The following is a 24742-nucleotide window of genomic DNA, read 5'->3' as shown; positions in this document are numbered from 1 at the left end:
GCAGAGTGTGAGTAGGGGAGGGGCGGAAAGAGAGGGAGACAAAGAGTCTGGAGTAGGCTCTGTGCTGTCAGCACAGAGCCCAATGCAGGGCTCCAACTCACCAACTGCAAGATCATGACCTAAGCCGAAGTCGGAAGCTCAACCGACTGAGCCATCCAGCCGCCCCAAACAGCCCTTTCTGAATATTGCTATACATGTGAAGGTGTGTGCAAATGCATAAATCTTGGCTCTTGATGAAATATCAAATAAAAGTGTACATTAAAGTTACTTTAAAAATGCAATCCAGGTTAGAGTATAATATGCGACAACCATATGCAGTAGGTGGGGATGAAATGAGAACATCATTCTGTTACACTTACATTAACTCTAATCACACTTGGTAGTTGATGCTCTTATGAGAGCTGCCAACTAACATTTTAGGTAAATGAATAGCTAGGATATATAGCCTTCAGAAAGCGGGCACCTCTCCTGTCAAATAGGTAATTACAGAGGCTATGACTCCATTAGGAAAATGGTGGCCAATCAATGTAAACCCTAAGAACTCAGATCTTTTGTAATTGATTGAGAGATTCAGTGACTTCAGTGCAATTGCGTTTCACACATAAGAAGCCAATATTTGGCCAGATGGCTGCCATGAATTCCAGAGGGAATTTATGCATTTTAATGAGAGCAGTGGCTACACAATTTCAGTCACATGTGTTAATACTGAATGAAATATGCTGATCAGTTTTGAAACCGCAACCTGGGGTATCCAGGCTTTCATTCGTTACATCCTAATTCTCCTATTTATTTCCGAAGGTATGCAATTGCTTATCATACAAGGTTTGGAGAAACTTGTTAACGCAAATCACAACTGATATTTGGAATTATAGGCTACTTCTTATTTCTTCTGAGATGACCCATTACATAGTTTAGGATAATTTAGAAGTTCTATTTCAGAAGTGTTCAGTTTGTGCAAATGAGAGACATTTAAATTTATTCATTCGCTCAACAGTTCCTGTAAGGTTAATGTGAATAAGAGGCAGGGGTTGGGGATAATTCATAGATGAATTAGACATAGTTATGGATTGTGTCCTGGAAGAGCTTAAAAATCTAATAAAGGCAGAGAGAGAAATATATAGTTTTTAATGATTATAATCCTAGGATGGAAGTGAGAAATACCATAAGAGGCACAGATACAACAGTGGTTCTACTTGGTAACTAGGTTAACTTACTGTGGATAATTAAATAAATACTAACATGGGCAAAGACTTTCCCTTCTGGTAATGTGCCTCTAGGTAATTCTAACCAATGTTCTGAAATAACAAGAACAGCTGGGCATCATTCAAGAAACATGTTCTTGAAGGTATAGGAGAGCCAGAAATATATTGAAGGGTTGTGGAGCCACGAACTAGGTGAGGACACATAACCAGAGAAATGAGCACAGCATTCAGGTTGTTTGCATTTGCAGGTTATTGAAGAGACGATCAAAATGCAAAGTATTTTGACAGCCTTGTGGGGCCTGGGGGACAATAGTGGGGGTCCAGAGCCTGTCAAAAGTAAAAGCTTTTGTATAACATCCCACTGTATGTTAAGTATAAACATCCCACTTCGTGCTTTGTGTTTGGACCCCTGATGGGCAATATGTTCCAGGAGTAAGGATGACTGGGAACCAACCAGTCCAGACTTGAGTTGAGTGGGAGGCCCAGAGAAGCTCAATTCCTGTAAGTAGATTAAGGCTATTTCTGGCACCTCAAAGTACATGGTTCAAGCCACAAAAAATCCTTTCTGAAGGAAGATAGTATCATTGGAAGCTTAAAGTCATTTCTAAAAATACAATGTCTATCACATGATTATAGCTACCAGGCACACTGAGAGACAAGCTGATATGAATGAGACTATGCGGACTTATCAAATATTTAAAAATAACTAGGTGTATTATATTCAAAATATAAGAAGCAAGCTTAAAAATTTTAACAGAGTTGGAAATAATAAAAAGAAATGGACAAATTCTAAAAGACAAGAAAAATTCTAAAGTCAAGAGTTAAAAACCGAGTGGTATTTGCTTTAAAATAATTTATGTATCTATGCATTTATATTTAACATACTCTCCTCTGTATGTACTATATTTCACAATAAAAAAGTATCAACGATATATAAGAGCTAACAGCATATTCTTTTGTCAGATTTCAAACAATATGTTAAATCTAGGAACCTATTATTTTATTCAAACATTTACAGCAAACTCAAAAGATAGATGGTATTATTTCATCATCCAGATGGGAAAAAATAGTCAGCTAAAAGAGTTTGAGGTCACACACTTGGGAAATAGCAGAGCCAGGTTCAAACCTAGATTTGCCTGACTTCACCCCAAGCCCTTAACTATATGCTAATAAAGGTTTAAGAAGTCCCTTTGAGGAGGAATTGTTTCTGATGGTTAGGCTCAAGATGATGTTGCTATAGCTAAATCTTCTGCTCTGGTTACCGATGCTAGTAGTTCTTGAAGAGATGATAATCCTACTCTGTGGTATTATTTTCAGCCAAAAGATTTCCATGACAAATTGGGACTTCTAGAGAGCTTCTTGGCTTTATCCACAGAGTCTCCCTCTTTAGAGCCTAAGCATGCCCCTGGGGTGGGAGTGGGGGGCCCTAGGTCCCAACTCTTGAAAAGTTCTATTTCTCTTTTCCACCTTTGATTGTAGGTGGAATCTTGTCATAGTGCTCTTTACCTGCATGGTTATTTTACTTCAAGAGCTGGGTTGCCTTTTTTCTACCATTAGGTCCTTTCTCTCTCAGAAAGCATCCCTCTGCCACCCAACTCTTTCTTCAAAGTGCTCCTTCCCCACTCCCCATCAGAGCTTGGAACAATTCCAGGGGATGCTGGGAGAAACAGACTTGGCCAAGCCATAGAAAAAAAAGATTGTTTTGTAGTTTTCTCTGGGGTGATGGGCACCTATTTGCCTTACAATTTTGTAAATAACACCATCCACATGATTGTTCCCAAAAATAAAGATGTATTCAGAAATCATTTGCTGGTTCTATTTCTAGATATAGAAGTGGCTGGTATTTTTAGTTCTCACCTCTCTGGTTTAAATTTTTTTTCCTTGCTAGGCACTCTGCCACACATCATGAACAATGAGGCTCTGCTGTAACCCAAATAAGTTCCATCGACAGCTGTTTGTGTCTTTCAATGACATAGTATTCAGTAAAACAAAATAAAACCACACTGTCCAGGCCATGATAATCAGTGCCCTACGGTGTTGGCCACCCACACTTATTTCTCTCCAGCTGTGCATATCACATTACATAAATGATATTAAAAATGAAATGGGGCATATTCAGGGACGTGGGGGCTGGAATTCACATTAGGAGAAATAATTCAAGGAAATGGGCGTGGGATGTGTACAGTGAAGTGAAAACAAAAGGAGCAGGATGGCCCCCTTGGGCCCTCCCTGGGCTATGATAGGTGGTAGGTGGAGGCAGATTGTAGCTGAATGTGACTAGAGTGTAGCAAGTGTGCAGATGGAGGTGTCCAACAAAGGAAATCGGCTGCCTTCATAGCCATGGGCTCTGTCAGTAACGGTGTTTAAACACTGAGCGTTGAGGAGGTTAGGCATAGGGTTCTTGCAAAATGGGTGTAATCATTTGTGGACTCATTCCCAAAGTCAACAGCTACTGTTTCTATGGAAAATGTCTTCTGAGTTGTAATCAGATAATAGGCAAATTTTAGACCATGGCCCATTAGTAAGTGGGAGTTTCTTACACAAAATTTTATGTTTCCTATGATTAGGAAGGAATGGGAAGAAATCTTTGGACTAGCCATATATAATGCTACATCAATGACATAGAGAAGAAATCTAAGACTGAACTGGTATTCTAAGACTCTAGGAGTCACAAAACATGAGGCTCGGGGAAGAGCCTGGAGTTTTACTTTATTTCTTTATTTTCTTGTCCTTGTTAGACAGGTGTCTTTACTTTTTGTTAAAAAATTCTCTTGTTAACTGTGCAGTTGCCATGATAGGCCATATGGGGTATGTAAGAAGTCACTTTGCAGTTGAGTCAATAAATCGTGTGGCACAGACCACTTTAACCCAGAATTTGATCAAATATTTGTGCTTTAAGTGTTGTGTGGGGAAAGAATAGAAAAGATGCTTTCAGGCATTGTTTTCTGAGCACTGGTATGGAGTAAAGAAGGCTTTCACTTACCAGAGTGAGTCTTTTAATAATATAAAAGTGGGAAGAGCTCCAATCTCTCTGATTTCTGCTTTTCTGACCTCTTTGGTGTAGGAAGTTGGAGAGGCTTGGTTTTCCCAATCAGTTTTGTCTCAATAATCTCTGACTTCAGAGACAGCAGTAGCAGAACTAACTGGGCAGAAATAAATTCCCCCGAGAACCATTTCAATTTGTAAACCTTTGGTAAGCAGTTTAGCACAAGGATCTTCAACCCTGGAGGAATCATATCAGGGTTTAATAAACCTAAGCCACAAAAGAGAGTTTAGATCTGTAAGGTTTTATTTGGAGGCAATAGTGAAGGTGGGGCGGAAAGTAGAACTCTGGTTTCAACTGTAGAACAGAGCCATTGATGGTTTTATTTTTAAACTTAATCACAGCATATAAAAGCAATAATTCACCTTAAGTTGTAGGCTTTTTTTTTTTTTTTTAACTTTTCTCTGTTCCTGAAGACTTGAGCTCCTTGGGATCTTAATCATATGCCTCTGAGTAGGTGAATTTGCACAATGGAAGAGTAATTCTCTTTTTCCAGGACAGAAAAAAAAAGATATGGAAATGTGAATTCCTTTGCCTATATGACCCAATTCCAGTGCTTTTCCTGATTGAAAGATCCACATTTTACATTTGTAATGTGTAAAAGGTTTCAGACCAAAGTTTTTGGTAGTTGGAAATATTTCTTGAATCTGATCTCTAGGCTTTGAAATTTCCACCATTTACAATCTAGCTCCAACTATTACAAGCTCTGGAATGACTGCTTTTATACTCAGGTTTTGGATATGTCTTTTTCTACTTGTATATGCATTAAGCAATAGAAGCAAGTCAGAATCTTGGCAAAGGTTCCCCCTTAAAATTATTCCCCAGGCATATAAATGAGAGAGGAGAGAAGGATGGGAGAGTGAGAAGGGTAATAGATAAATCCAAGGAAAAAGATTGAGTTTTTCAAAAATAAATAACAATAAACTGCAATTTGGGGGGATTAGTTCAGTATTATTAAACTTCTTGTTGACCACAGCTTTTTAACCCAAGCCTGTAGCCACATCCTTGTCTTAATTTTCAGCAAGTCTGTCAGCTGGGACCCTACATTTTATAAACAATCTATAGTGGTAACCATTTCCTCTGGGCTGGTTTTGTAGACTCCAGTAGTGATTAGATTCATGGGTATTTTTTTAAGTCTCATTTATATAGATGAGGCAAGTCAGAGTGACAAGAATATATGAAGAGCACCATGAAAAATGATCCTCTCTTTTAAGCACTGGATAGTCCTTTCTTTATAAGAGAACTTTCTGATGGTGATTTTATAGCTGCCTACTCAGCCCTATCTAATCACTTTAATGCTTTTAAAAAAATGTCTCCTTCTTTCTATATTTTGGAATAATTTCTGGCATAAGTTTAATAGTTCTGAGACTGCTACTGAGTTCTCGTGACATGCCAGCCAATATGCTAAGCACGTTTACATGAATTACATCATTTCATCCTCATAAGAGGATCACTATTTAATCCCATGTTATGGGTTCTATTATTATTTTGATTTTATAGAGGAAGTCATTGAGAGTTGGAGAGGCGAAGTTGCTTACAATCACAGGGAAAGTGCTCATATAGCTAGTACATTCAGGAGTGAGGACTGAAGGCCAAGTGGTCTAACTTCAGAGCATGTGCACTTAGTCACTCTGTTATACTGCCTCATGGCCCATTAATTCATTGACCCATTAATGGATAGCGGGAAGATTATGGTATATATGGTATATATTCTATATCTTTACGCATGTCTGCAATATATACATATGCATAAATAACATAATAACAAAGTTGTGATTTCTTCTTTTGGATAATGGTTTTTCTTCTTTAGTTATAGGCTATGTGCACTTTTTAATGACACGAGGCAAATAAACGTCTACATTTCCCTTCGGGCATGTATGCTTTAAAAACTTCGTTCAAGGGGCGCCTGGGTAGCGCAGTCGGTTAAGCGTCCGACTTCAGCCAGGTCACGATCTCGCGGTCCGTGAGTTCGAGCCCCGCGTCAGGCTCTGGGCTGATGGCTCGGAGCCTGGAGCCTGTTTCTGATTCTGTGTCTCCCTCTCTCTCTGCCCCTCCCCCATTCATGCTCTGTCTCTCTCTGTCCCAAAAATAAATAAAAATAAATAAATAAATAAAAATAAAAAAAATAAAAACTTCATTCAAGGCCAAAGAGAAGGGTTGTTTTATCTTCCCTTCATGCCCTTCATATTTCCCCAGGAGTTACTTCATCTTGCCCCCATCCCTGGTAGAGACTGGTAGGAAGACTGCTCTAAAAACAAACAAAGACAACATTTAATTTTAAAATCACTTATGACTAGGAACTAGGAGTAGTTTGTGCTTTGGCACATGTTTTTGTGTTAGTGTATGAGTGCCTGTGTGTGCATGTGCATATTTTCACAGAGCAAACATTTTGAGTATTTTCTTGGTTCCGGACACTTTAAAGTGTGAATACATATTCAAGCATGCCTTATTCCTTTCTTCAAGAAGTTCATCGATGATATGCAATCTCTTCATTATCTGAATTCTGTTGAACAATATAAATTCAAAAAATGATCATTTTACTTTCCAGTCTTATATCTAAAGCCTATCTAGAGGATTTTTGTTGGATTCCCTCCTATGACCCCAGTTTTCTCACCTTCCATTTCCTAAATTTTTTATTCTTTTCTGCTTGAATTTCCTAGTCTTTGTTTCTTTTTATTTAATGTTTATTCTCCCCCTTTCCCCATTCTTTTTCGCTGCTCTTTGAGTCTTTTCTTCCTCTCCCCTCCCATTTGGTAACCCTGTTCATTCTTTAAGACTCAGCTTGGGCAATCTCTTTTCTAGAGAGCCTTCTACCACCTTGCACCTACCAGCTTTGCCCAGACTATGCTGGATGGCTGTCTCTCTCCCGTCTGTATCCCAGACACAGAATAGCTACCTCTGCCCTTGCTATTCTTATGCAAGTTGAGTTATCTGCACGTACGTCTGATTTCCCCTCCAGACTCTTGGCTTCTTGAGTCAGTGCGCCACTCTGATTTCCTAATCTCCACAGTCTCAGAGTGCAGTAAGGTGACACACGGTAGGTGTTGGTGAATGTTTATTGAGTTAATAAATGTTTAAAGACACAGACTTTTGTCTCTTCAGTCTCTTCTCTTTCGGAAGTCCTTGCTTTCCTGACCTGGTGTGGCATGTACACAAACTGTACCATTTACTTGGGAATTAATCATATGTTGCTTTGGAAATCTCCCTTATATTACTGCTGTTTAAATCCTACAGTGTTTTTTGATGTTTTCTCTCTGTTCTCAACTAGATTTTGAACTCCTTGGACATAAAAGGAAGATTTTATAATTTTGGGTGTCCTCGGAGTACCTACCAGAAATCCTGCTTTGTATATATTACCTTCTAGACAATACTGGTTCATGAATTTTTAAAACATCTCAAAAAGGAGTTAACAAGAGCTTCCTCCAAAATACAGATTTCATTGCCATTGCCTTTTCACTCTCCATTTTGTCAAACATTGGGTATGTTGGGTAATAAGGATGTCTGAGAAGCCCTTTAACTTCTCAAAGGAATCAAGAAACTCACAGTGAGAGAATATAGAAATCGAGAATACTTCTAGAAAGATAAAATATAGTGACTGTGGAAATCCTCATTTTTGAGCCTCAGTTTCTTTAACAGTAAACCTACGGTAATAGATAATGTATTTCCCTGATAGGGTTGTGGTGAAGGGTAAATGAGAGAATGTGTGCGAAGCAAGTAACAGGGCCTGGAACATGGAGATTCACTAGTAAATGTTAGCCATTATTGTTATGAGCAATCACTATGGGCATGATCATTTGGAGCAGTCCATAGAAAATAGCCAATCCAATTGGTTTATCCATTTTTTTAAAAAAAACAAAGAATAAGAAACACATATGGTGCTTCCTATGTCCAGATATTGTTCTAAGTGCTTTACATATATTGACTCATTTAAACCTTTAAACAAACCTAGTAAGTACATTCCATTATTTCCATTTCAGATAGGAAACCATTAAAGCACAAGAAATGGTCCAGTCACACAGTTAGTAAGTGGCAGAGTTGGAATTTGAACCCATGCTCTTTGATTACAGAGTCTACACATTTAACTATTATAAAGTAGAGGGCCTTTTATAGAAATCTCAATTTAACATCTAATCTATGCCAGGTGCTGAGATTAGAGAGATGACTAAACACAGTGCCTGCCTTGATGGCTTTCACACTTAGGATGGGAGACAGACAAGCAAATATGCAATTACTGATTAATATAATAAGGGCTATCATTTGGGCAATCTGATGTTCCAGTTTGCCTGGGATAGTCCTGGCCTACCCCTGTCACCCAACATCATTATATAATTTTCTTTTGCATTCAACAAGGTGTTTGTCAGGCTGGTACATTATATGGTCTCTGTTAGCTCTCTTAAGGGGGTGCATGAGGTGTTTGGGGATCTCAAAATGGGGAGACTGGCTGGGGCATGGCTTTATTTGACTAACTCTTACAGGATGAGAAGACGTTTGCCGGGTAGGAGAGGGACTTTTGAAGCAAAAAGAAGGAGCCTAGGAGTGTGAGAATTCTGAATGTGTTTGGGAAAGAGCAAGTAGATTGGGGCTGTAGTGGTGGGGCTGTGTGTGTTGGAGCTGATTCTTGAAACTGGCTTCACATTAGAGTCATCTGGGGGAACTCTTAAAACTCAACATGCCCCAGCTGCACCAATGACACCGGAATCTCAGTAGCCGAGTTTTAAAGCTCCCCATGTGATTTCAATGTGGTTTGAGAACCTTGGAGGTGGAAAGACTTTTAGGGGTGGGAGAGAGGTGGGGGGGGGTGGGAGAGAGGTGGTGGGGGGGTGGGAGAGAGGAACTGGGCAAGGACCAACTCATGAAAGGATTTGGCCATAACCAAAGGTGTGCTACTTGATCTGGAATATGTCCCTGAATGTTGAGTCTTTCTGCAGAACCTTAATCTGGTTGGGGCAGGTATAGTGAGGCTCCTTCCTGACTGGCTGTGTTCTGTTAGGGCAGCAACATGAGTCGATCAGAAGCTGTGGATAGTAGACTGTACCCTCTATTTACAACCCCCTAAAAGTGAGCATTATGGCCTTAGGACATGCAAAAATTCTCTCCGTGGTCCAGAAAAATCTCTTAGTGGTTCTGAGTGGTTCATCTCTTAGATGAAGTGGGGCAGACCATACTTTTATATAATACGGATGGGCATGAGAACACTTTGGGAACAATTCTGTGAAAAAAGAAAGCCCTAAAGTGCATTATAGATATAAAGAATCCCTACATAGTAGTCTGTGAAGGAAATCAAAGGTTAATTAGCTTTTCCTGTCTCTTGATTATTTACCAGTCTAGCTAATTGTTTGGAAGGTGGAACCTGCTAATTATTAAGATTGATTTAATGCATAGAGTGAAATTAGAAGGGTTAATAATAATGTCCACACTTTCCATTGCAGAAGGACTGCCTACTCTGGAGCCACTTTATTAGTAGTATCCAGCTCCCCTGTGGTGAATATGTTAACACTCTGCCCTTCCTGAAAGCAACTGGGACCATGAGGAGATATATTAACTCGACTGAACAAGTAAGTTTTGTGGAACTAGGTAAAGGGACCCCTGCGCTGGTCTCTCTGCATTAGATGACTTTTCTCTGGCTCTATAGGTTGCAGATCCATGTGGACTCTGCACCAGTGTCCATGGGCAGCATGTCCTCAGCGCCATCTTCATGGCTCCCTGGAGCCTGCTTCCCTCACTTCTAGATGATTCTGAGTATTTGGGACCCTGGAATTTCCAGGCTAAGAAGTGCTGAGCCTTCTTTGAGGACCAGCATGGGAGTTTTTCTTTGGATTTTCCTCTTGGGGGATGACCAGACATGCTGTTGGCAGACACACCAGTGGGCTTGGTAGGTGGTCTTGGGGTGGCTGTTTGTGAGGGTGGGGGATGGATGTGAGAATTGGAGTTCCACATATATACATATGCAAGTGCCATTACAGAGTAGGACAGAGACTAGTGGGAAGTGAAGGACGGAGAAGCTGACTCTTTCCATGCTGCCATGTTCTGGCACAGAACTCTAAGGGGTCTTGGTATTATAAATTTGAATCTAGCCTTCCAGGTTATTATTAAGGTACTTTTGTCTAGGTAAGGGGATAGACACTACTGTATTTAAATTTTGTTTACTGTTTTATAAGTTTTAAATTTTGAAGAATACGGATTTACATTTGGTATCTTGCCCTGGATCCTTAAAAGTTTAGGGATAAGCCTACAGCCAGGTCACATAATTGGTACATAGAGAAACTTGGGTCACCTTAGAGGTAAATGACAGGCTACCTACTTGCTTATTTCTGATGAGTTGAACCTCATTTGCCCAATATCCTATGTAACACCAAATTAAGCAACTCAGGTAACTATTTAACCAGCACTTGATGGAGGTGAAAAAATACCATATCAAAATTTGTGACTAGATCAGTCCCTGGCATCTCAGAATCAGGAAAAGGGGACCATATTTGCATCTTAGGGCTTTCTGGGGGAATCCACTAAAGGGTAGAATCCATAGAAATTGAATATTTCCCAAGTGTCAAGTACTGTATTAACCACTTTGCTTTTGTTATCTTTTTATTCCTTGCAATGCAGGTATTATCTTTCCCATTTTAAAGACGTAGAAACTTTTGTTTGTATGGTTAAACAACTTACCTAGCATTCTGTAACAAATAAAAATATTTATTTGTTTGGTCCCCTCTAAGACTCAGCTTCTCAGAATTACGCTTTTTTTTTTAAACCCCGATTTCCTATCATCAGAGTGGGAGATATCGTTCAAGGCAAAATTATATTAAGACGTTGAATTTGGCTTTTTCAAAAATGACTTATTTTCTTTCTCCTGGTTCAACTTCCACCCAGCTGTCTCCCTTTCTCCTTTCCCCTCTCCTGCCTTTTGAGTAAATCACCCTAATTATTAACTTTGTAAATGAAGCTCTAAATAAGCTATTTAAGTTTATTCCTATTAGATGGGACAACAGATTAGAAATCCAGTGCCACCTGGGGTGGGAACGTGTTAGATTTCCATGCTAATGCCTCATGCATGTTTTATGCCTTAGATTAGTAGCTAATGTGGTCATTGATCATCTTGTGTCATATGAGCTACAAACCTGCTGCTTTGAGCTAATTCTTTTAAAAACTTGGTTCCAAATCAGTATTCACAGTCCAGACCAAGGTTGGAAACGAGGTCATATTTGCTTTTGGTAGGGGTCAAAAACATTTTTCTTACTATTTGTGTTCTTTGTAGATAATAAGCAGGATGTAATCTATCATTGGAGGAATTTAGGCTTGAGAAATGGCCAAAGGAAAAACATTTCCTAAAATATAGGGCTGGAAATCCTTTCTGCATCCTGTATCATTTCTTTCTGTGCTATTTGTAAGTCAAAAGTATGTTAAAAGTTATCATTCGAAAGCATATTCAATTTGTGTTTGAATTACCTAAGCATTTATTCCATTAAGTAGGAAATTGAGGGCATTTTTACTTCAAGTTATATAGTCCTGCCATTAGTGAGGTCTAGTTCAAATTTTGGTCTGTTCAGATACTAACTGTGTGACCTTAAACAAAATTCTTATCCCCGAATTTCAGTTGTTTTTTTTTTTTTTTTCAGAAATGCAAGGGTCCTGATAGTACTTACTTCATAGGGTGGAAAGAGGACTGGCCAAAGCAATGAGTGGATAGTAACATGTCTGGCACTTAGTAAATACTCATGTAAACATTTGTGATTATTTAATTTCTTTTTTCATATAGAAAGTCATCTTGGCTAAAATATGATGCATGAAAATTTCATTGATAAATTGGGGTGCTGGTAGCTCACCTCTACATATATCTGAACAGGTATAGCGATAGGCCATAACTCAGTCCTTTGCATTGGAAAACTGGTGATGTGTTGACAAAGAATTATGTTTACACTTCAGGAAGGACACTTTTAGTTTCCTCAGAGTCTGAGTTGGACCTCCAGCTAAGTCAGGGGTAGAGGGAGTATTAAAGGATACCAAACAAACCCAAACTCTGGTGGAACCATCCCAACAAAGAGCAGGGGCACCACCCCTTCAGCCTAGGAAGAGGGCAAGTTCAAATTGTGATTTACACAGTTGGTCATGGTCAGCTATGGCTCACTGCTCTGCTACCATTATTAATGGTGACTGAGGCTAACTCCCTCTTTTGCCTTGTGACCTACTTCTCTCTCTATGCATATATCTTTGCAAACCTTGAAATCAATGCATTCCCAAGAAAAATGGGCAGAGATAGCAATTATTGTGTATTTCTGGGGAATTTGTCCAGGAGCACACATCAGGAGCCTGGCCTAGTCTGGTGTTAGCAGAGTACAGACAAGGTATGCTGGGCTCTGGCATGCTGGGTTCTGGGTTTGGCTTGTAGCTTTTTCTCTTGCAGCTGCATCAGAAGAGCCTAGGGAACATTAGGCAGCCATGTGAATCTCTGGATGATTCTCTGGCTGCCTATAACCTCACACGTTTGAGGCTGAAGGACAGAAGTTTTGGTGATTAGGGAATATTTCATTTGGCAGCAAAGTCCCTGAAGTGTAGTAGAAGTAGTCATGAATAGTGACAGGGATGGGTGGTCTGGGTGAGACAATTCTTTCTGAAAGCGTTTGCTGGGCAAAGTTTCATATATAACCTGTTTTTTTTTTGTTTTATATATTTGTTTGATGATGGAGGGGGGTTGGAGGGAGCTATGCCACCAAATATGCAACTTACTACAGAATGTACTTAATTAGATTTGTTCCTTCTCTCTGTGAATCTTTGAGGTGTGTTTTAAATTAAAATAGAATGTTTCAAAGACAATTACAGGATAGTTGCCTTACAGGAAATGTAAGGCATCCATTATGTTTTTATATATAATAAGAATGACTTTAAACATACAAATATGCATATATTTGTGAGGTAGGCTCTTCTCTTTTAAGTAGAGACCATGTATACAATTTCATAATTCATGGAGAACAATTTAATTTGGACATGTTATCCTCCCTGTTAAATGTATAGTTAGGATCTTTGTTAACAAGTCAAAACACCTTTCCCATTTAGAAATGCCGCTCAGGCTATTACCATAATTCTGAGAACATGGTACATACTTAGCACATTGACAAATGAACAACGCTGGACTTCACTAAAGAAGAATGAAAGGTATTCAACTTGGGGAAAAAAAAAGAAATAGAGACTAAAGGTGATAATGGGCTTGCTGGGTCATAGAGTTGAAGAAAATGCTTTAGAGATGTTAGACTGCAAAAATAGATCAGAATAAAACTATGGTTGCAGTTACCAGGAAAAAATATGGAGGCTAGAAATCGTCTCCTGTGTTAAAAGCTGGAATAACAGTACAGCTTTGTCCAGAATGTCAGAGTACCGACTCTGGTGACAGACAGCTGTTTCAATCTATAGGATGAAGTAGCTTAGTTTCCTCCTCTGTAAAATAGCCAGAATAATAATAATAATAATAATAATAATAATAATAATATCTGTCTTAGAGGGTTGTTGGGAGGATTGGAAGAAGTAACTCAGATGAAGTTGCCTGGATCACAGTAAGCATTTAATACCTAGGGACCTTTTTACCATTATTTGGGAGCATAATAAACCATTCACTAAAAACACCTTGATTAGATCTGTATGATCTTTTTAGGTTACTGATGTTTGAAAGCTTTACAGGTGACTAACACAGAATATTTAGGCTGGGGTGATAGATTATAGAGGCCTAATACAGTGTTAGAGCACCTACTGATCTCTTGATCCGATACTAATGCTCTTTCTCATCTCCCTTACTGTACTAACTTTTCCATTTTCTTAATTCCTTCTCATTTCCATGTTGCCATTTGGGATCATTTTCCTTCTACCTAAAAATTCCTTCTCTGAACCCAGCTGGCTGCATTTGTGGTATAGCCAGGACTGTGAGACCCAGCTGAGCCCATTTTTCCTCTTTCCTATGAAGCCTTGAAAATGATAAAGGTAGCATACTTAAGAAATTGAAGGATTACATTGTGCTGAAGGGGAGAGCTAATGTTCCAGATAACCAAGCCAGGATTCATAGTTCACAACTCAGCTAAAAGATAAAAGTTTCCTAAAGATAAATACATAGTTGATCATGTACATTAAGATAAAAAAAAAACACCTATTCAGATAAGAGTTTTGGAAGAATGACTCAATAATCTAGAGAATTTTCTTGATTTCAAGATCAGGATGAGACAGACAGTAATATGATTTGGGGCCTGCTACATTACATACTACAGTTGACTATGGCCATGTGTGTCGGAGTTGGCCTGAACTTCTTCAGTCCCTAGAATTAAGATGGCAGTCACCAACATAGGAAGACTAAACAGCTAGCTAGGTTAAGTCATTAGGGAATTAGCTGACTGCTAAACACTGGCTATGAACTTCATGAGCCATAATTTGAACCACATATTTTATCTTCAAGATCTCTTTGAATCAAAACAGCTGGTAAATTACATAACTATATCCTCATTATGGTATGCCTGTTGTGGCCCTGCTGGTTTGTTTTTACAAAGTCCAAAGAAGTAACATTCAATTAGAAATGCTCAGGTTCTCTGGTCTACTGTTCAGGATAAGGGAGGGTAGAGTCCCAGGACAATGTCTAATGGTCAGCTCATGTCTGAAAGATTGTTCTTCAGTTTTGATGCTACAACTTAAAATGGTTGTTGATAAACAATTGTAGTCAGGAAAGAATCAGAATGTGGTAAGGCTAGGGATTCATCCTAAGAAAAGAAGTTGAGGGAACTGAGAAGTAATATGTATATTTTAAAAAGGAGGTTTGGAGGCAGCATGATTGCCTTATTCATTACTTCAATGTATGTCACATATAGAGGCATTTGATTTATTCAGTTCTACTCCAAGGGATTGAGCCTTGACAAAGAGGTATAAGTATCATTTATACAGATTCAATAGAAGCAAGGACTTCTTAAGTTAGAGATGTCCAAAATACTATAGGTTGGCTAGAGAGAAAATGAGCATGCTTTCTTCAGAATTGATTAAATAGAGATAGCCTAACCATAGATACTGAAAGTCTCTGAAGTGTCATAGACAAGCACAGGAAATCTGCCACTAGAAAGTCTGGATGCTATTCCTGGCTCTGACTGCCATTTACTAGCTGGGAGATCATGGAGAAATTCCTCTAAGACTCTGTCTCAGCACCTCCCTCATACATCCTTAAGGATGTTCATGGATGTAAAGTAATGCATAGTAACAACTCAGAGAATGTTAGCATTTCTTGCGGTTATTATCTAGGAATTCTATAAAGAGATTTCTGTAAAGTGTAATAAGGTTTGCTAGAGCTCTTTACCACTCTAAGACTATTACTACAATTACTTGCAATACAATCAAACTCCATTAATTTTATGGATGGACTATGGAGCCTATAAAATACCATATATCCTCAAATAGGGTCGTAGGACGTATTTCAGTTAGCCACTGTAAACGCATCGCAAGCACAAATGGAAACATTCAGATAAAGGAAAAGAGATGGACATACATTTTATATAAGGCTGATACATTGATAGCTGTTCTGAAGAGACTGCCTTAAATGTTAATTTTGGCAATTTCTAATGCCCATTCCATCTATGAGTTATAGCGTAAATAAACAACATAAGGTGTTTTATGTTAATGCTTGAGAGTGGTTTTTTAAATTTCATGTGAGTAAACGAGGCATATTGTTAACAATATAATTTGGGCTAAATTAAGCTCCTAGTAAATTGTGAATGGTTTATTATTATTCACTGGAATGCATTTACCCTGCTAATGCAGTACTGCTCCTTTTTTTTAAAATTATATGTTAATAGTTTAACAGCCAAAGTTAAATGCTATTAATAAAATGGTATAACTAAAAGATCTCATTTGTAGTATTCTACGGTTTTCTTCAACATTTTATTAGTAAAGTTGAAAAATGAGATGTGACAAAAAGAATACAAAACAAAAGCAATTACTGGACTCAATATAAATGATGGAAAACTTGAATTGTGCGCTTTCAGCTAAAGCAAAGCAAGATGTAATACAGTGCTTGGTCCGGTCCATTGCTCTACAACAGCTGAATGAGTAGTGGTTGATCAAGAAACAATTCTATTGACATCTTTATTCCCTTAAATTAGAATTCTTGTTCAGGCTATGTCTATACAGGTAAAACAAATTGATATTTGTTTGGTAAATTAAACCAAAAGAAAAAGAATACGAATAGCACATTTCTTCTCTCCATCTTGTCTTATATTGGAAGATTTGTCTCTAATAGTTTGATGATTTCTATTATTTTTAAGTTTATTTTATCTATGAAGAAGCAGATGATGTAATCACAATAGAGTAGGAATGTGGGAGTGTTCAAATTTTTCCTATCATGAGTTGGGTGTTCTTGAATAATGAGTGCATCCCTATTAAAAATAATTGGGTTAAATCTAGAATCTTGTACTTATGTCTTAAAACAGCAATATAATTACAGAGGGGAGATACGACTTGATGAGAATAAGTAAAACATGTTAGGGAATTTCATCAACTCAATTAAATATCACTCCATTATGTGATTGAACTTCCAGGGAAATGAACATTTTCCTACTGCTCTAGTACCCAGAGGAAAGGCCATGAATCTTAGCACTAGTCAAAGAATAACTGTGAGTCATGGATCATATTGTGGAAAACACACTTTACGAAAGATGTAGACCAATGGAGATAGTTGACCAGAATGGTGAGGAAACCCAAACTATGTCAAATGAGTAATGAATGGAAAACCTGACAATGGGGAGATGACCAGGGGCCAGTGATAGCTATGTTCAAACATTTTAGGAGCTATCATTAAGAAGATGGAATTACTTTTGTATGACTTCTCCAAGGATAGCCAATAAGGAAGACATATGTGTAAAAAACATTACAAAGGTTATAATAAGGAAAATGTGTTAATAGTGCAATATGATATGCTCCTTTTGTCATGATGAGTTCCACTGTTTAGGGTTCTTTTTTTAATGCTTGGTCAGCAATTGAAAAGCATTCTGTAGAAGGTTTTAAAGCCTAAATTGAATAGTTCAACAAGTTTATCTTGTGATTCTGTAAGTCTACAAGTTAAATTATCAAATTTTTACCAACATGCTATAATCTCAGAGAACTAAGGAAATGTTGATACAATGGTTGTTGTTAAATAGTTTGACTCTCTTAAATAAAAAAATCTATAAAAATAGAGAAAATGTTATTTTCATAGGAGTTCAATGAGAAAAAGATAAACAGAGCTATAACTAGCCTTCTTTTCCTGTTTTCAACATGGTGGACTATAAAAATAATGAACAATTTTTAAGAATATGTTTCACTACATTATGTGAAGATTATAACAATAGAAATACCTTTACTAATTAGATCTAGGGTACTGTTTTCAGCTCTTCATACCACATATCCCTCAAAAGGTTACTCTAGTATTGAAATAAGCACCACCTAAAATAATGAGCTTTGTGATCACAGAAGTCAACACTGATTTGTATAATTTGGGGGAGTTAAGGGGAGGTAAGTAGAGGCTCATGGAACTCATTCAGATTTTCTCATAAACACACATACAATTAAATACATAGAGAAAATGATTTGAAAGTCCTCACGGGATACTGAATAGAAAATATTAACCAGATACTAGAAGGTGGTATAAATTTCTACCAGATAAGCCAGCAATATAATTTACTGCTGGGCTTCTGGTTGTTACTATGTTTTTCTCTGGGATTGCTTCTTTCATGCATCTGTGCTTATATAAAATGGGTGCTAGCACACTGAGTGCATTTCAACATCATATAAATTCTCTATATATGTAAAATATTCTCTCATTGAAAATACGACCCAGATTCTTTCACCTAAGAGATTAAGGATTCACTTAAAATTGTTTTAGCGAACAGCTTTCAATATTCCTTGGCTACTTACTGGAGTTTTTCTGGTCTATGCTGTGAGAGCTAGCCTTTGTGTCTTTGCTATCAGGATCTATCAGAGAGTTTGCATATATAATTGGAAATTTCTATTTAAAAAGTGAAAACAACTTAATTAACTGTGGGAAAGTCCAAGGAAAATGTAGGTGTGAAGAGTTTCTGATGTGAGGTATATGTAGATAAAACTTTAGGAAGCGATGGTCACGTCTATGGTAATATGACAATTAAAACCATGAAAATCAGGAGATTCCTAAGCAACTTTTTATTTTTTATTTTATCTGAAGTCCATTGCAATATTTATTAGCTTGATTAAGGCTTTCATATAACATTACTCATAGCCCTTGACTTTTTGTTGTTGTTCCATAATAATGTTATCAAAGTTTTTAAGAAAGAGTATTGGATGATGCTAGTATTAAATTAACATAATATAAATAACTATAAATTTTTTAATAGTTCTTTCATACCTATTACATGCATCATATACTTATACTTAGAAATGGTTTAATTTTTAGATATTTATAGATATTTAAAAATATCTCATTGGATTTTTTTGAAAACAGAATTGCTACCATACTTTGTAAAGAAAATCACTTGCATGTATTCATGCAGTACTGAGGCTTGCAGTTTGGCTTTCATGAAGTTTTATTTTTTTGTGATTTTGTGTATATTTTTTTCCATATTTGTAATTAGAAAAAGTTTGATATCCTTTTCTCTGTTTTTAATCCATTTTGCTAAAGGTTTGCCGATTTTTAGAAAGTGTTTCAAATAATGTCTTTTGATCTTGTTGATTATTCCTGTTGCACTGATATTTCTTATTCCTGGACTTCTGCCCATCATCTTCTTTTTGTACTTTTTCTAGGTGTGATATTTTCTTAGGTTATGTTTCAGCTTCTCTTCTTTTGTACTATACACACTTAAGATTATACATTTCCCTCTAAGCACTGCTTTAGCTGCATCCCCCAAATATTGATATGTCCCATCTCTATTATTATTCAATGCAAACTGTTTTCTAATTTCCATTGTTACTTATTCTTTGACCCATTATGTAGAGGGGTATTTGATAAATTCCAGGGAATTTAGAATTTTTGTTAGTCTAGCTAATTCTGCGGAGATCAGAGAACATGCTCTGAATAATTTCAGTCCTTTGCATATTGTTGAGCCTTTCATTAATGACGCTAAACAGGGTTAATTCTGGTAAATGATCCATGTGAATCTGAATGGGATGTGATTTCTACTGTTGTTGTGTGCAAAGTCTTCCCTCTGATTACATATTCCATTTGGTTCCATATGTTAATAGTGTTGTTCATACCTTCTCTAGACTTTACTGATATTTTAAAGAGTTTTATTGAGGGATAATTGACATGTGGAAATGTAAAGGGTACATACTTAAAGTGTACAATTTCATAAGTTTTGATGTATCTACACATTCATGAGATGATCATCACAGCTCTCTCCTCCTAATCCCCCTTTTCCTCCTGTCCCCAAGTAACCCCTGATATGCTTTCTTTCACTACAGACTATTTGAATTTTGTAGAATTTCTTTTTTTTTTTAATTTTTTTTTCAACATTTATTTATTTTTGGGACAGAGAGAGACAGAGCATGAACGGGGTGGGGGGGGCAGAGAGAGAGGGAGACACAGAATCGGAAACAGGCTCCAGGCTCTGAGCCATCAGCCCAGAGCCTGACGCGGGGCTCGAACTCTCGGACCACGAGATCGTGACCTGGCTGAAGTCGGACGCTTAACCGACTGCGCCACCCAGGCGCCCCTGTAGAATTTCTTATAAATGAATTACACAGTAAATACTCATTTTTATCTACCTTCTTTTAATCAGTATAGTAACTTTGTTGTTCAGTTATGTTGTTTCATGTATCAATAGTTAATTTCTTTTTATTGCTCAGAGTACTCCATGGTATGGTTGTACCCAGTTTGTTTGTCCATCCACCTGTCTTACACATTTTTGTTTGTTTCTCTTATTACCTACTGAGGGACATGTTTTAAAGTCTCCTAACATGATTTGGATTTCTTTATTTTTTTAAACTCTGATAATTTTAAAATACATCTTGAAACTCTTATTAGATATATACAGATTTAGGTCTTTGCTATTTTTCTTGTGACTGATTCACTTATCCTTTTGAAAGGTACTTTAAAAATCTCTAGTAACACTTCTTGCTTTCAGAAATACTTTGTTGAATATTGGTGTTGTTATATTGGCCTTTATTTTGGTTAACATTTTCATGGCATATCTTTTTCCACACTTTTGATCTTTCTGTGTCCTAATATTTGCTAAGTGTGTCTCTTCTAAGGAGACTATTTTAAAAATCCAATATAACAATCTTAGTTTTGTTTTGAGTATATAATCTTTTTTGCTTAATATAATTGCCAATATAGTTAGTTTTAAAGTTGTTACTCTAAGGATTACTGAAAGAATTCATGACTTGTTATAGTCTAATGCATAGTAATCCTTTTATTCTTTCTTTCTTTATTTTTTTAATTTTATTGTTTATTTATTTATTTATTTTGAGAGAGAGAGAGAGGGAGAGAGAGAGAGAGGGAGAGAGAGAGAGAGAGAGAGCGCAGAGAGAGGGGCAGAGAGAGAGAGAGGGAGAGAGAGAGAATCCCAATCAGGCTCCATACTGTCAGCACAGAGCCCAGTGAGGGCCTCAAACTTACGAACCACGAGATCATGACCTGAGCTGAAACCAAGAGTCGGAAGCTTAACCGACTCAGCCAACTGGGAGCCCCTAATTACATCTACCTTTTAAATGTAAGCATTGATACTATTACTTTACATGTTGAATATTAATTTATATTTATACACATATTTAACTTTTCCATTCTCTTAATTCCTTTTCATTTCCATGTCTCCATATGGGATAATTTTCCTTCTACTTAAAAATTCCTTTTAGTACATCTTATATTGTTTCTTTCTTTTTGTTCTTTCTTTTTTTTTTTTTTTTTCGCTTGTCAAATGATCCTTTGAAATATTTTCCCTTGTAGTTCTTAACTAGCTGGGCATTCCACTGCACCACTGATGATGTCATGAGGGAGGCAGCCACTAACATTGCAGCCCACAGATTGGGCAGTCCCCAGGATCTCAATGGTTCCAGAGAGTTCTCTGGCTAAAGATCTGTGCCAAGTCCGTCAGGCAATGTTGACAATCTCATCAAAAGCAATCTTTCCACTGTACTTAATGTTTTTCTGCTTCTTTCTGTCTCTTGGAAGTTCCTTGTGGGTTTCGATAATCAGGGCAGAGGCAGAAGCTCCCAAAATATACAATTTGGGCTTGTATATTCTTGAAAGGTCAGTTTTACTGTAATCCTCAGACCTTTCCAGTCATCAGTTGTTCTGGCAATGTCATCACCGACCTGTTTTGGAGACAGACCGAGGGCCAGTCTTCGGGGCCAGGGCAGACGTGGCACCAACTTCACCACTGCGCACCTCAGGTAGAAGACTTGGATCTCCTTGGGGTTGAAATTAGGTGGTTGGTGTTGGATGAACCTGGATTCCGGACGACCGAAGCAGTTTGTACCTTCACCTCCTCTGAGCCTAAAGCCCAAAAAAAGTGCCCTTTATATTTCAGGTGTACTAGTGATGAATTCTCTCAGTTTTTGTTTCTTTGATAATATATTTGTTTCAGTATGAATTTTGAAAGATTATTTTGCTGGGCATAGAATTCCAGGTTCGCAGTAACTTTCTGCATTGTAAAAGGTGTTGATTTTATTCTCTTTTTGCTTATATGATTTTCTTTGAGAAGTTAGTTGCCAGACTTATTGCTGGTCCTTTGAAGGTTACAGAAGTCTTTTTTCTCTGGCTGTCGCAGAGATTTTGGTTTTGAGTTTTAGTAGTTAACTAAGATGTGGCCAGAGGGCATTAAGAAATCTGCTCAAGCTCTACTGGGTTTCTTCAATTTGTGCATTGAAGTCTTTATTTTAACCAATTTTGGAAAGTTGTGGGCTGTTATTTGTTCATGTATCATTTTATTCCTGTGTTCTATCTTTCCTCTCATTGTAAGACTCTGATTATATCGTTTACATTATGATTTTTTAAAATTCTTTTTTGTTCAAGTTTCAGTTATGTTTTCAATTAACCTTTCAGTGCATTCTTCTTGTCTTCTGTTTCTCTCAGTATTAAACAGATCCCTTGAATTCTTAATTTCAGGTACTATATTTTTCAGTTCTAGAATGTCCATTTGCACATTAAAAAATTCTTTTTTGAAATTTTTTATCCTTTAATTTATTCCACTCATCTTCTCAGCTATTTATTGAACAAATTAATCATTACGATTTTAAAGTTCTCTTCTGTTAACTTCTTTATCAGCATTATCTGTGGGTCAGCTTGTGCTGTTTTTTTTCCCCCCCTCTTTATTATTGGTCATATGATCCTCTTTCTCCATATGCCCAGCAACTTTTGTTCCATGTTGGACACTATAAAATCTGTAGAGGCTCCAGATGATACTATTTCCCATCAGAAATGATTTGTTTTTCCTTTTGTTAGGGAAGAAGGAAGGGAGGTGTTCTTCATCACTTTAATCAGGTGCTGAACTGTGTCGAAATTGGGTTGCAGTTTTGTAAAACTCACTCTATCTCTGTTTTACCTAAATTCTATGGTCATATTGTAGTTAAAAAATTGGGGATGTTTTTGTCTTCTCTGTACCAGCTACAACAGACATTTCTGGTCTGTTTTTCAGTGCCTTTCAGCTCAGCTCTTTAGTTTCAATTCTTGTGTGGTCTCATTATTGGACATGTCTTAAGTGGGAAACTGGAAGTGTGTTTGAGGTACCTGATGTCTCTGATTTTGCCACTCTAGATCCTATTCAACCACCAAATCTTTACTGGTTTCTTTATGCCTCTGCAGTGGCCCTTGGCCAGGCCAAAATCTGGACTTCACGCCTCTAGACCATGCCCAGAATTGGCAAATGCTCACAGGATAAAGGCAGCTTCAGATCTTCAGCTCACCTCTGAAAGTTTAATTTTTTCGAGTTTACCTCTTTGATCTTAGAAATTTTATTTTCCTATTTGTTGTTTTCACATTTTGTGGTGTAATACCTTAATTATTATATTTTATCTGGCTTTTCCAGTTGTCCTTTTTGGAGCATTTGTCTGTGGAAAATTACTTAATCATACATAAAAGCAGAAATTTGTATCCCTATTCCCAAATAAAAATATAGGGACATATTTCCTCCTCTGCCCAGTATGCAAGATTATAAAATCAAGTCAAGGTTTTTGCTTATATCAGGATAAACCTTGGCAAAATTGCAGTCTTGTCTGTGTTACTTTTAGTACTATTCTTTTCACATTTTTCATTTCATACTCCTTTTTTGGCGACCCCATAACATTATAAATCTAGGACTCTAAAATCTTTCCACCCCCCAGAGATTCCCATTGTTTGTTTTTAGAAGTGTTCTAGGCATCTTCTGCCTTGTATCCCTTCCCATCAAAATTTGCTCAAATTATGTTTATTTTTTTAGGATGTCCCCAGGGAATTGGCTAATTATTTGGATGAATTGATTACAACCAAAGAGCTGATGACTTATAACCTGCTATATCAAACTGAAACATCTATTTTAATGGGATTTAGTCTGAGAAAGTGCACATCATGTGGGGCTTTGTCATTATTAGAGCAGGAACACTGGGTGAGATATGTGGGTAAGTGTATTCTTCCAATCGTTCATATGATATAAGCATTGGAAAGTTTATATTCTTTTATTCATTGATCTTTTTATTCAGTCCACAAACATTTATCAAGCCTCTACCATTTCCAAGTCGTCTTGAAGGCCACTATAAGAAGTACGATCCCCGGGGCGCCTGGGTGGCTCAGTCGGTTAAGCGTCCAACTTCGGCTCAGGTCATGATCTCGTGGTTTGTGAGTTCAAGCCCCCCGTGGGGCTCTGTGCTGACAGCTCAGAGCCTGGAGCCTGTTTCCGATTCTGTGTCTCCCTCTCTCTCTCTGACCCTCTCCCGTTCATGCTCTGTCTCTCTCTGTCTTAAAAATAAATAAACGTTTAAAAAACTTAAAAAAAAAGAAGTATATCCCCTCCTGAGTAAGACAGATCCCTTCTGTTAAGAATATTACAGTGTAGTAAGAGAGATAAAACAAATACACAACTAGTATTAGTACCAGGCATCATGGGATAAGGACCATAGAAGAAGAAAGAAAATGAGGTGGTGTGGGCATCAATAGAGAAGAATCTTTTCTCAATCTGATAGATTAAATACTCCTTCATTTTTAAGGCAGTTTTTCAGTTGAGTCTTGAAAGATGGATGGAATTTCTAATGCAGATGTATATGGAGGTTTGGAAGGGCATTCCAGATGAAGAGAATATGATGGACAAATGTACAGTATATAAGAAGTACAGGGAGAACTTCAGTCACAGGATATTGCTTGCTTTAAGGAGAGAGGGGAGATAGTGACCTTCCAGTGGCTTCTCCTGGAATATTGAACATTGAATCCATGGTTCTCTGGGGTGATTAGCTTAATCTGAACCCTGTTGAATATTTATAGACATTGTGCTATGAACTGAGGATGTATTTGTACTTGACATTTTGGAGCCCCTTGTGGACTGAGATACTATTAAGGTATTTTATTTTATTTACT

Source organism: Prionailurus bengalensis, chromosome D4 (assembly GCF_016509475.1).
Source record: "Prionailurus bengalensis isolate Pbe53 chromosome D4, Fcat_Pben_1.1_paternal_pri, whole genome shotgun sequence".
Taxonomy (NCBI): domain Eukaryota; kingdom Metazoa; phylum Chordata; class Mammalia; order Carnivora; family Felidae; genus Prionailurus; species Prionailurus bengalensis.
This window is presented reverse-complemented; position numbering follows the sequence as displayed.